Source organism: Sinocyclocheilus rhinocerous, unplaced genomic scaffold (assembly GCF_001515625.1).
Source record: "Sinocyclocheilus rhinocerous isolate Xijiao unplaced genomic scaffold, SAMN03320098_v1.1 scaffold392, whole genome shotgun sequence".
NCBI classification, from domain to species: Eukaryota; Metazoa; Chordata; class Actinopteri; order Cypriniformes; family Cyprinidae; genus Sinocyclocheilus; species Sinocyclocheilus rhinocerous.
Window position 1 is genome coordinate 7,221 of NW_015638990.1, and position 15,126 is coordinate 22,346.

Consider the following 15,126-nt stretch of genomic DNA (forward strand, 5'->3'; position numbering starts at 1 on the left):
AGCAAATAAAATTAAGTAATCACCACTAAAAGGGCTTCTTCCTGCTCTTCTTCTAATACGCTAGAAGTTTTAGAAATTTAAAAAATGTATAATTTTGTTTCTCTATTTAACAATATTAACTGTGAAAGATGTCTTCCCTCAGGTAGATAGTATGTTTTCAAGCTGGATGTTGTGCTTACGATCAATAATCACGTCTTTGCATTCACCCAAACTGATTTGCAGAAATCAAAATACAAGTCCCACTCGCTGTGAAGTGGGAGCGACTAGGCAGCAGAAGATTCCTCTTGGTCTTAAAGGGATAGTTCACCCAAAAATTTAAATTCTGTCATTAATTACTCACCCTCATATCGCTCCAAACCTGTAAAACCTTCATTCATCTTTGGAACACAAATTAAGATATTTTTGATGAATTCCGAGAGCTCTCAAACCCTCCCATAGACTGCAAGGATCCTAACACGATCAAGGCTCAGAAACGTAGCAAGGACATCGTTAAAATAATCCATGTGACATCAGTGGTTCAACCATAATTTTACGAAGCTACGAGAATACTTTCTGTGCGCAAAGAAAACAAAAATAACGACTTTATTCAACAATTCGTCTCCCCCGTGTCACCCTATAGTGCCATTTTGGAGAGTTTCGCATACGTAAACAACGTATGCTGTTCTTTGTCAGCAGCACCGTATGCGGATACGCTGTTTACGATGTTTACGCTTTGATCTGAACGTAAACAACGTATTCGCGTACATATGTTGCATATGTTGTTTACGTATGTGATACTCTCCAAAATGCCACTATAGGGTGACACGGAGGAGACGAATTGTTGAATAAAGTCGTTATTTTTGTTTTCTTTACGCACAGAAGTATTCTCGTAGCTTCGTAAAATTACGGTTGAACAACTGATGTCACATGGATTATTTTAATGATGTCCTTGCTATGTTTCTGAGCCTTGATCGTGGTAGGATCCTTGGTGTTTATGGGAGGGTCTGAGAGCTCTCAGAATTCATCAAAAATATCTTCATTTGTGTTCCGAAGATGAACAAAGGTCTTACAGGTTTGGAACGACATGAGGGTGAGTAATTAATGACAGAATTTTCATTTTTGGGTGAACTATCCCTTCAAAGCCTTCCTTGAGTGGTTATTTGTATGGTCTAGGTGGTCATACGGTGTATGCCTGCTAATACGGGACAAACTGATTCCTTAAATACGGGACAATTCCGTATTATACGGAACAGTTGGCAACCCTTTTTAAAATGCAAAAGAGAATTATCTCGGGGGCCCCCTAGTGTTCGGGGCCCTGGGCTGCAGCCCATGTTGCCCATTAGGATAATGCGCCCCTGCTGGTAAATGGTGTAACTACACAATCTGAACCCAAAAATTTTTTTCTCCCACTTTATCTATTGACGACTCATCCACTAGCACAGGCTACTCATTCAGTTTTGGGAAGTGATTTTAAATAGCCACTTCTTGCTAATCTAGGCCATCTATACTAGCACATATTTAGACAACATGTCCAATCTTGACAACTCTGCAACTGGCTCTGTGACTCAGGAAATCCCACAATGTTCAGAGCATCAACAACACGAATGGTGAAAAACAAGTACTATTCGTAACCGCTTCAAAAGGCGGCCTCTTACTCCTTCAGACGTCACCAGTCAGCCCATACACCAATGAACCCACAGTGTTTCATTTCAGACTTTTTTTTTTTTTTTTGGTAAAATTTGTGCTATTTTTTCTGTCATTTTTGAGAGAAGAGCTACCAAAAATAAGCATAATGTCCATGTTAGCCACATATGGATTTTATATGAATTGAACATAGATATTTTAACATTTTATTCATCCCAATTGTCATCACTTGTGATGACCGGCAGCTTTCTAAAGTGTCAACTTCAGTGGTTTTTATATAAATCTAGCCTTTCTGGTGTCTAAATAGCTAAAATACATGGGAGAATAACAGGGAATAGCCACTTTTACATGAAATAGTACTCTCAGATTTGGACTGCCTCGGGGTTCACATTCAAGCAAGCACAGAGATTGCATTCTTACACGGCGTATATAGATAAGGACTGTAGAGGTGAGTCAGAATTGGAGAGAATGTGAAAAGGAAACAAGCGCTGGAAGAAGACATTTGTATTTTGAAGAAAGCAAAACAGGAAGTTAAATATCGCTGAATGGAATAATGATAATGGCTTTCGATATCACTGCAAAATAAAACCAAATGTCTGAGCAGAGATACAGAATTCCATATTAATTTCAACCGACTCATTTTAACCAGTTGCGTGAGCTGCTCATTTTGTATTATGGACAAGAGTTGGAGCTAAGAATGCCGTAATTCAGAGCCACAGGTCAAATTTCTCTTGGAGCCAGAGAAACCCGTGCCCGTCGGGATGGTACTTAACTGTTTGACTGAAGTGCTGAAGTCAAGCTGGAATATTAGAATAACAAAGGCTGAGATGTCTGATTTGAGAGGGACGAGGTTTGTGGGTTCATATGAGTGAAATCCAGCGATACAGGCTGGAGATTAGAGAAGTCAAAAGTGATCATGTGTAATTGGTTATCTCACCTCTAGCACCTCGGAAAGAATTATCCCCTGTAAGCCTCCTTAGACTCTTTAGTGGACTTCCACTGGAGAGGAGGAAAGTTTGCAGGCTTTGAAAAGGCAATCTTAAAAATCTTAGCGTTACCTGCTCCCACCATGATGAAAGGCGAGATACCCTGACAGCAGCCACAGCTCAGGTGCACACGTTTTAATATTCACCCTCTCTTCCAGCGCAAGTTGACGCACCCAAGGAAAAAAAACGCGGACTGTACTGTGGGAAACTGGCGGCGTGCAATTATTTCCAACTTTTGGTGAACTCGCCGTGTAGGAAAACAGCAAGCGGGAAGGGTCCTTTTGAAGTGATCATCGGAGCTTAATTTGGATGTTTATTTTGGCCATTAGTTTCCAGTCTTGGGTCTTATTGAATTGTTAATCCTGAGGCGATGAGATACACAAAGAGAGTGATCTGAATTATGGTATCAGAACGACTTAATGAAATGAGTGTGTGCCTCATTTAATCAATATTGGAGTATCTGCCAATTAGCACTATTATTTCACTGGCAAGCGAAAATCAGGACCCTGCTAATTTATCAACGACTCCATCTTTCTTACTGGTAGCATTACATATGTGATAACAATGGTTAATTTTTGATTTTCCTGCTTTAAATTATAAGGGGGAGGCTAGATTCTAATTAAGCTCCATTGGAAGTGTTGATGAGGTTTAACTAGCAAAATTAATTAAAAGTTTTGTAAAGATTAGAATCATGACGTTTTGAGTATTTAATCAAAATGCATTTTGCAATTAATTAAATCCTCATTTGCATGTGTATGTTAATTTGTGGGAATAATTTGAATCACATCAGCACATTCCATGTCCTATATCGCTGCGAATGAGACGCCGACGCTCGCGAGTATCCGCACGTACAAAGACAGCACTCCAGGTATGTGATATCTAAGATATGTTCTCTCATAATCTGTTTCGTAGTCCTCAACCTGCTCGCAAACTGCAGATTAGCCCCAAAACATCCAATTTCCAGTCAATTCCCATTTCCACACTTATCTTTCAATCCTCTTAATTGAAGATATAGAGTGTTCATATATTTTGTGAATTAGTGAAAGAATGCTCTTAACTTAAGTCGGATTATGATTTCTGAAATCCCCTTTACTATGAGACGGTTCTGAAATTTTTAAAAAAAAAATCAGCCGCAGAAAATGGAGCAAAAATCATTTGGGCTTTGCATCAACAAAATTCACATTCTCTCTTTCGGGCCTCGGAAAAGCGGGACTACAGAATTCCATTAAGCTGATTCACTTTACCAAGCTTTTTAGGGTCGTGATGAAAGTGAGTCCCTGTTCACGGACAATGAACATTGCTTAATTTGGCCCTCGCCCACTGGTTGATGGCTACTTTAAGAGCAATGTGATGTATTACCTCAGGCCTCCTCCCAGGTCCCACCGAGCGTTTGCACTAAAAACCCTTTCAGACAAAAGAGATCTGGTGAAATTCATATTGCATAAATGTACTGCAAGTGAAATTCATATCTATTTTACATCCTGTCTTGTGTGTGATGATAATCAACATCAAAAAATCAACTCAACTGTCATGAATCATTGAATCAAATGGTTCAATGATATACGAGTATGTCCATAAAAAAGAAAATTCTTTTAAAAGGAAGGAAAAATATAGTTGAGTCAATTTCTTAGAAATCTACTCTTTGCATTCATCTTGGATACTAATGGTTTCAAAACACTTTTATGCCATTTTCAAGAAAGGTTTCAATTGAATGACTCTACAGCTGAGTCATCAAGTTCAAACTTTTCTTGAAAATGGTATACAATTTTCCTCACACCTTGAAAACATGTGAGTGTACCATCATTATTTCCCTTAAAGTTTTAAAATATATTTTCAAGGTAAAGGCATTTTTAACAAACATCATAAATGAATAAAAAGCTCATACAAATACCTTTACTAACATTTTAAAACTAACATTTTAATCATAGAATGGGGTAGTCAAGACACTGCATTTTCAGATGTATTTTTGAATAAACAGATGAGCACCATTGACCCGAATGCACAAAATGTCACGGTCTTTGCAATCGTCCTGTTTTGCAAACTCTACTTCTCATTGCTCAACCAAGTATCTGCAAACAATTTCCAAGAATCCTGAAGCATCAGCATGAAATAAACTGAGTAAGTGGATTTATTATAATATTCGCACCAGACATAACTCAACAGAGGTGTGGACGTGAATGTCAGATGGTCTTTCATACGTCTTTCTGTCAGGTCAAACTACAGAGTGTCAGCACTCGCAGGTACAGAAAGAGAATGACTGAGCAAAAGATAAATCTATAGGTGTGTGTGTGTGTGTGTGTGTGTGTGAGAGACGCTTCCAGGACAAGGAGACCCCCCGATGGCCTGAACATATATTATTTTTAACGGAAAATGCTGCATCACTGAGATTTGGCATTCGATCGTGTGGATTCCTGATGGATCATAACTTAATCAGAGCAGGAATCACATCCTACGTGACATAATACGCCATTTGCGAATGTGCTTTCACCTAATGAAATCTGAAGAATGTTTGGCACCATGAGAGAGAGCTGGCGTTAAGCTCTGGCAACAACCTCCAATCACAATATCATTGCCATATAACACCAGTTACTTGCTCGTAAAGAGTGCGAGAGAGAGAGAGAGCAGGGAGAATATTCCTAAACATATCATATAAGCTGTTCCAAAACGTGTACAGTTGTCACACAGGGAAGATCTCAATAACTTGACAAATTCAAAAGTCAGCAGCTTAATTACACTCATGCTTGTTTTCTCTAGCAGTGGTTAAACATCTAGTTTAAAACAGCTGCAAATCAAGATACTTTTGTTCATTTTGTCCTCCAAGCTAAAATTTCAAAACCTTTTTTTTTCAAAATGCAGTTGAGTAAACAAGTGTTCAAGAACATTTCCATTAAAGTCTGGTTGGGCTGGGTTGTGAATTTTTAATTGGGGCAAGTTGTCACGTGTCTTATGCTTAAAAGCTTACAAATTTTTGTTGACAAAAATAAATTGTGTCTACATATAAATGTCTTTACAAAACAACAATACATGCACTACTGTTCAAAAGCTCTGTGTAATTCTTTTTAATAAATTAATCACTGTATTCATAAAAGATGCATTAAATTCATCAAAAGTAACAGCAAAGACATTTAAAATGTCACAAAGGATTTTTATGTCAAATAAATGCTGTTCTTTTGAACATTCTATTCATCAAAGAATCCTGAAAAGATTACCATAGTTTTCACAAAAAATATTGATTGCACTGTTAGATTTGATTCATTGCACATAATTTTTAAACCCATTAAGCCCTTTTGTTTAACTACAGGTGTATATATTTTAATTCTGAGGTTTCACATTTGTCTGCAAAACCCCCAAAATGAAAGGTGATGCTGACAGCGGCTAAATTTGGAAGGTGTGCTGTTATCTCCGTGTTCAATAAACATTTGATCTTGGCTATACTCTATGAATAAAGGCATAAAGTAAGTCCTTGATTTTGCCTCATCTTTTGAAGTGTCCACTTTTCATTTCAGTTCTTTTCATCGACATTCTATGTTTAAACAAAACACCCTGCTTATACAGACACACACATACACACTCACAAACATTGAAAAGATTACCATAGTTTTCACAAAAAATATTAACTGTTTTCAACAATGACAATAATAAGAAATGTTTCTTGAGCAGCAAATCAGCATATTTTTCATCGACATTCTATGTTTAAACAAAACACCCTGCTTATACAGACACACACATACACACTCACAAACACAAACAGAGAGAGCCACTACAGCGACTGGCAAGGAATCAAAGATTAAAAGTTTGTCCACTTTGTCAATGTCATCATACTGCCCTCTTTTGTCAGTTTGCGTCTTGAAGAGCAGAGAGGGCTGTATCTCTTCTGCCTGTTTTCTTTGTACCAGCATTTAATGCTTGAATGGATGAATTTTCATGTTTAGACCAACATGGGATTGTCTCAGTTTACACTATACATTTATATATTTATTTAAGTGTGTAAACGTGCAAGCTGGGGAAATTATTGAGTGAGAAGGAGAGAGAAGGGGTGGGAGAAGAGAAGTGATGAAAGAGAGAATCACACAGCAGGACTTAAAAAGCTGTTTTAAAACATAGTTGCATGTATGCAAAAGACATACATTAGGTTTCTCTGATTATTTGAATTCATTAGACTACAATTTTTTTTTCTTCCACTAGAATATTGAGGAAATCTTCTTAAAAAATAAACTAAAAGTAAATTTAAAAAATGCATTTACAAAATACCTATATTATGTTTTTACTTTTATTAGAACTGAAAAATGCAATGTAATTTAAGCTTTGCTTTAACTGTGATGTTGTGACTATAGGACAATGACAACATACGTAGATGATTCATTTAAATATGAATTTTGAGCACTGCAGATTGTGAACTAAAACTGACTTACGCTGTCCTCCGATTAGTTCTGAATTATGATTTTAACATATGAATGTCCTGTGAAGGGGTTTGCACAGTAAAGATCTCAACTGAGGAGTAGGGCTCCCCTAGTGGATAGGCCAGTAACAGCATTAAATACATTTGCTGGAGAAATATGACTTATGACTGTTATCCAGTCCAAATATAATATAATATAATATAATATAATATAATATAATGGTGTGAAAATATTTTTTTTTACAACGTTTCTACATTTCTGAGGCCATGGACACGTTATGCTACCTGTGACGTACAGCAATCACCCTGTCTATATTAATCTCTAGAGATGGTCACAGGTTCATGCAATGTCAAAATCCTCTTACTGGTCATTGGCGCCTGGTAATGTCCCATACAACCTTAATGCTATCAAATCACTTGTCTTATCCATTTATAAAAGCAATAGCTCAAGTGGCTATTGGATTTAAAATGTTAGTGATTTCAATCATATTTTGACCTCTCGGTTTGGCCTGAAATCACTTTATCACCTGTTTATATCGGGACAAGTTCACCAGGATCACAATCTGTGCGAATATGACCATCATCACAAAAATTGTGAGAAAAATAAAAATAGGACAGAGCTGCTCTAATAGCATATTTTATAACTCATGGACGTGGAATTCAGCCAGAGATACACCGCAGTCACATGTCATACAGAGTGTACGATATTAGCGAGAGATTGTTTCTAAAGGTATGGGGCAAATCATACTAAAGGACTCAGGTAGAGATGGCTATTTCACCTGATATACGTGTCCCGCGCATGGCAGCAGGCATGTAATACAGCAGAGGAAGAAGCAGCTTTCCCGCAGAGCGGAGCGGGTACTTTGAGCCAGTGTGTGCTTGACAACAGTACACTACTCAGACAAAAAGATTCTCCCTCCGCTGTCAAGATAACGTATTGGGCCCTTTGTAACACTGTGGGCTATTATACAAGTGATGTGGACTCCCCTTTGTTTATAGCACTTCAAACACACAAAGAAAAAGGAGGGGGACATGGCAGAACTGGATGCCACAGTTGTTTTAACATTACCAACATTGACAGACGGAGACTAAGGAGTCTTAAGACTGTCATTCAGGGCTATTTCAGCGGCCTCAATCAAGATCCTCAGCATCAAAGTATAAAACAATGTATTTTTAAGCAATTAATCAATCAATCAAAACATGAAAGACATTTAAAAGCCTTTGTTCTGTATGAAATTTACCATCACCGTATATATTTAAAAGTTTGAGATCTGTAAAATGTTTAATGCATTTGTTAGATACAATAAAAACAGTTATATTGTGAACTATTAAGCCAATTTAAAGTAAATGTTTTCTATTTGAATATAATTTAAAATGTAATTTATTACTGTAATGGCATAGCTGAATTTTCAGCAATTACTCCAGTCTTCAGTGTCACATGATTATGTGCTAAAGAAAGTGCATTTCTTATTATCAAAGTTGAACACTTTTTATTTTTATTTTTTTTGAAATGGTGATACACTATTTTTCCTCAGGATTCTTTTATGAGTCGAAAGTTCAAAAGAACAGAATTTATTTGAAATAAGAATCTTCTATAATATATATTATTATATACTGTATATCTTACTGTCACATTTGTCACATAATATAAAAGCCCATTTCCACCACAGAATAAGAATACAAATAAAAAAGGTAATTGCTTTTTATCACAAGTCAGACTTTTTTTCCTCATAATTCTGACTCTTTGTCTCTCAAACCTGTTTACATCTCACAATTCTGTACACAATTCTGCAACAAAAAAGGTAATTGCTTTTTTTCTCGCAAATGCAAGATTATATCTCACAATTCCAACTTTCTCAGAATTCTGCCTTTATACCTCGCAATTCTGACTTTACAATTTTGAATTGCGAGAAAAAATATATATTGTGAGATTTAAACCCAAGATTGCGAGAAAAAAAAGAATTGTGAGACAAAATTTTTTTCCTGTGGCAGAAACAAGCTTTCACAATTTAATGTGACTTTGCTGTAATAGAAAGTTTTTTTGTTCTGACCCCAAACTTTAGTGTATTAATATTAATGTGCACCAGCACAGATACAGAATAAGATGCTAAAATATCACACACAAAAGTCTTAACGGTTCTGCATGTTCTTTCTGTTAAAAAGAGCCCCCATGAGCACAAAGTTGTACATTTGAGGGCAAACTCAAATGTACGAGAGATCAAAGAGATGACATTTGTGGTTGGAAAAAATAGTGCTCTTTCTTTCCTCATACTGTTTGCATGTGATATCAGTGACGCTGACCTTTAACACACTGTTATTAACAGTGGAGATGTTTTTCATATGGCCTGGGTGTCATTTACATCATTAGAGACTATTTGACTGGTACATTGTTTCAGCTTTGTATTACTACATTTCATTACTTCATTTCTAATACCATACATTTTCCAGAGAGAGATTTTTATCCAAGGCCAGCACAAAGTTGGCCTAATTGCCCAAAAACACTTTTTGTACAAGCATATACATTGTTTACAACGACAATATAAGAACATATTTGGTACTCGTATGCTTTTAAATTCAAAATGACATTTCATGGCTTTGAAAGCATGCTCTTTACGTTGCAATGTAAAATAGGCATCCTTTCTCTTTCATTTCAGTGGGACTTTCAGTTCTTTCCTATTCATCTGAATGAAGACAAACAAATATTCTACCTTTCTTTTCCATGTAAAAACAAGTTATGATCAGATGAAAGTCTGGCAGAGTCTGATCAGCTCTCAACCTGCATAGTAATCCAAAACATGGTTATCCAAGATTGTCAGGAATGGGTTTTTAAATCATGGACTATTTCCAGCGTTGTTACATTAAATGACTATTAGCCTACTGATTGCTACATTGATAAAATGTCAGCGTATAACATGGATAAAATCTTCCCTGCTGTGATTCATCAAGCACGCACAGCTCGTATGCATTCTTATAGTCTCTCTCCATCTCTTACTCTCATTTTCACTCGCTCTCCTCCCCTGTGTCTTTTTCATGTTTAAATATCCATTAGTATGGAAGGTCAGAACGTGTTCCTTGACAACAGTAAATGAATTACATAGAAATTGATTTACAATTTACAATATACCTTGCAAAACTCGTGAACACCATATACAAATCATCAAGGAGATATTTCAGATCATATTTCAGGCATATATCAGGATGTATGATATCAATACTTTTTTGTTTTGTGCTGGTGAAATATCTGAGTTAATTTGCAGTTATATGTTTTAAAATTAAAATGAAAAATCTGTTTTTAAATTAATATATTTCTTCGTATTTGTTATTTCTCATTTGCTTTAATGACAGCAGAATATTCTTTTGTTCATATCCTAAAACTTCCAGCTTACATAAAAAAATCCCAGATTCCCAGTGCGGAATTTTAAACCCCACTATATATACAAACATCAGCTTTCCGAATGAAAATCGCTGGCTAATTACTTTCCAAAAGTTCTCTTCCCTATTCAGAAAGTAAAATGAAAGTACAATTTCCATTCAAGCAGCTCTCATTCATTTCGATTGGTTCCTGAAAGCTTGGAATCAGACAGAACACAGTATCCCTTTTGTAGTGAAAGAACTACATTGATCATACATTGTCATAAAATCACTTACTTGTCAAGGTAATTGCCTCAAAAGTTTCACTTACAGTGGTGATCTTTTCTTCGAAACACTGAAACAAAAAAAAACAACAAAAAAACATTGTTGTCACAATATAAAATATATTCATTTTCATTCCAAGCTGCAACACTTAGGTTTCTGTGGTATGAAATTGTAACCATTAAAATGACAACAAAAGGATTAAAATGCAGTATTACAATTGTACTGTATTACAAAAAAACTGACTGTCAAAACGATTGATAAGAGCTATACACAACCTGAATCCCATTTAGGTGAAGAACAGTATTGAGGGGAAAAAAGAAAATGAAAGTGCTGAAAATAAAAGAAAAAATCTGTCCAAGTGACCTTTCAAAAACATCTTTTCCGAAATGGAACAGTTTACCCCAAAATGAAAATATGCTGAAAATTGACTCATCCTCAGGCCATCCGAGATTTAAATGAGTTTGTTTCTTCATCAGAACATATCTGGAAAAATGTAGCATTACATCACTTTGTCACCAGTGAACCCTCTGCAGTGAATGGGTGCCATCAGAATGAAATCATAATCCATAAGTAATCCACAAGTTTTCCACAAGTAAACCCTTGCTTCTAGCCAAAATACCAGTCCATAATCAATAATAGTGCTTCTTCCAGTAAAAACTCCATCTTATGTTGTCCTTTCAAAATGCATCAACATACTTGTTTATAACTGTTTTCGCTTGGAAACGGCACTTGATCTGTGCAATTTTCTTTCCTGATTTGAGATGGCTTTTTCACTGAAGAAAGCAATATTATGGATAGAGGATTGAAGTTAAAAAGTCTTAGTGATGGATTTGTTTCTTATAAACACACAGCTTGTGGATTACTTACATTATATGTGCATTATTGTGCTGCTTTCATCAGCTGTTTGAACTTTCATTCTGACGGCACCCATTCAATGCAAAGGATCAGTTGGTGAGAAAGCGATAAAATGCAAAAATTCTCCACATCTGTTCCAATTTATATCTTGAATGGGCTGAGTGAGAGTCAATTTTAATTTTAATTTTTTGGTGAACTATTCCTTTAAAGAGCCGTCGACATGGGTGGACAACTGGAAATGTTGCTACAATATGGAATATGCTGATACGGCTCTTTACGGTGCAAATGTGCAGCAATGGAACCGTGTGAGAGAAATGAAATCAGACATTTGATAACTATACGGCCATTGTTCCACTTAATGTGCAGATCTACTTAAGTGAGAGCCAGTGAGGCACTGCTGAGAGTCGCTATGCTACGTTACTAAATGCTATAATTAGTAGTATTCTCACATATCTTGAGAACATATTAGAGACGAAAAGTCACTTGTAAAGACCCACTTGAATAGCACTCAAAATTTGTCTCTGTATGAGCAATTTAATAGCTCATTTGAAGCTGTTAACCCAGGTTAACATTACATGTGCATTTCATCATGCACTGCATTAAACTGAACTTGTAAGGGCAGGGATTCCTTTCAGGAAAACCTTTGACAAATACAATACAACATCTCCGTTTGGTAATATGAGGTAGAGAGGTGGAATATAAACATAAAATCAATTGTGTCACACTTATGCATGTTTAGCTTGAAAACGCAGTGAATAGTGCCAATAGAACAGCACTGTAAATGTGCACAGCATTGGAAAGCTAACTGTGTGAGAGGCTAACATTTGCAAATGAACTTCTTTCTTGGCACTTAAAGAATCGCAACATAACTAAGCAAAAATAAGACCTCCATAATGAATTCAAAGTGCTTTTGCACCATCTGTAATGAAAAAAAAAAAACGATTTAGAAAGTTTGAGTTAAATCAACAGCAACTTGCTGGCAACAAATAATGTTTCATTGCCAAATGAAAAAATTCTCTAAAATCACTTAGTATATTTGTATGGTACTTTAATATATAACAACCAACTTACAGTAATATACAACTTAATATACAAACAATATTTTTTACAGGTTAAAACTAGAATGAAATATTGAGGTCTTGCCTGTTTAAAAATTCAACATACATGGCATTAAATAATTTACAGTGTGATCACAAAGCAAAAAAACGCTGGTCGGTTTTAAGTTTTCGTTTACCCTGTGTTAGACTTCCATCTGTCTACCCTTAAACAACACCACCTCCTCTGTTCACACGACAGGTGTAGGTGTGTGTACGTGTGTGTGTGTGTGTGTGTGTGTGTGTGTGTGTGTGTGTGTTCCAGCCCGCCACAGCAAGAGCGGCACCTCACAAACCCACGGCGTCCAACTAAACCCCATGAATTATAAGCCCCTATTGTCTCTCCTTCCGCCCCTGCGTTCACAGTGCTAGTCAAACACATTTTCATTCTCATTAAAGAGATCACTAGTGACAACTCCACAAGTGCCTGCCTCATATTTAATACACAGAATATATGAGTTTCTTCAGCTACACACACATTATGTCCCAGGGGTTGATTCTTATTAAAACTAAGTTTTAACTTTTTTCTTTTCATTATGCATGTCATATTAAGTCATTTCAAACTTTTTAGCATGCCTTTATAGTTATACTTTTCAAATGCATTATCCATAAAAATTAACTTTTACCCTTATTCCAGACCCTGACTTTCAATCTTTAAATATGAAAATCAATCACAAAAATAAAATATTTTTTAAAAACTTTGGAAATCAAAAACAGTGAAGTATCATTAATCATTTTAATATTTGTGTGCAGATTTTTTTATTTAAATATTTACACTTATTCTGACAGTTGTGGCATCACATCTATTAGTCTAGCAATTTTAACTTAAAAGAATTACCTTTTTTACGTTTGTTTTTAATAAGAAGAAATTACATGTGATGTAAGAAATAAAAAATCAAGGTACAGTATAACTTTTGAACAATATTTTTTGACATAAATAATATTACAAAATCTCAAACCAAGATGAAATTTTCAATAAAAATAATACTTATTAGCAAAAAACTGAAAATATTTAATTGTATGAATTTAGGATGCATAAATGGCGAACTAACTTCACTTTTTAGCACGTCAAAAAGTATGCAGTTTTTTACCAAAAATATATAAAAAATAATTTCAACAAAACATTATAACTGTGATAATTATCAAAAATATTGAAAAAATATTAAAGATACAATAAATAGTCACTTTGAAAATTCTATTTTAAAGAAAACACAGGGCCAAAAGTGCTCACAGTTAAAGCCCATGTATGGCTTTACAAAACAGCGTTGTGCAAACTGTAATGATATTGATCTCATCTTTTTAAAATCTTATTATACCCACTGTGAATTATTATTGCACATGTGACAAATTCAATCGGATTTGCACAACTGGTTTTATAGGAGTATGCATATCTGATATTGTTGTAATTGCATTTAATCCTGCGAATATTGAGCATACAGTACTGCATACTTTTTTTGCACAGCATTGCCCCAACCACACTGCAGCTGCATGCGTGTAGATCACAAGAACAGGTCAAATGTGCATGCAAGCTCCTCACTTGCACCAAAACTAACATTATACCAGGAAAGGCGGTTTATTTTATAAAAGACAAGATAAGCCGCATTCTCTCTCTCTCTCTCCCTCTCCCTCACTCTCTTTCTCACTGACACAAATCAGCATGGTTAGAATAAACTGCATAAGTTATGAGCTCCTTGGAAAGCAAAAGGGAGCCAAAAAAAAAAGAAAAAGACTTCTATCACTTAATGAAAAATAGCTTCCCTTTTGGACAGAACTTCATAGGCTGCAATCAAGCCATGGCCCCCTCTTCTTGACGTGCAATCGAGGCAAATCAAGTCAGCATCTATTAATAATATTTCCCTGGCTTCTTTCATTCCACTGCATGTCCTACGACTGTCAGGGCGCGTGATGGAGCACTGCCTTTATCTCTGCTCAGGCCTGCTCTGTCACTGTGATAAACAATTCTAACAAGAATCAGAATAAAGATCTTCCCAGTAGACTCCAGGAGATAGAGGCCCTTTTTTCTCATTTTCTAGACGGCAAAATTTAATCTAGTGGCTGGGCCCTGTGTGCCGCCCGTCTTTTTATTTCATAAACGGCTTTCGACTATGCGACGTGTACACAGTTGCTGCAACAGGAAATCTCTTTCAATAGCAAATTCGTAGCACACTATACTGTATAAAACCACATGACTTCCTCTGAGACAGAAAGAGAAAGCCAAGTCTGATTGACTGTAATGATTGACAGTGCTTATTTTTCTTCATAAACTTGGATGTTTAGCAAACCGCTGTCTGTCTTCCTCTCATATTTTCATTTTAGTTTCCAAAGTTTTGAAGACAGCTGATGTCAATGCTGCAACCACATGGGAATGGGAAGACCAAATAGTTTAAGAATTAGAGAAATAGAATTAAAGAAAAACCATTGGTCAACCACACATCTGAATATTGGGGGATGCATCCTACTTAATAGACTTTGATTTTACGTTTACATGTTCAGGTATGTATTCAATATTCAGGGATGTAACCAAAATTAATAT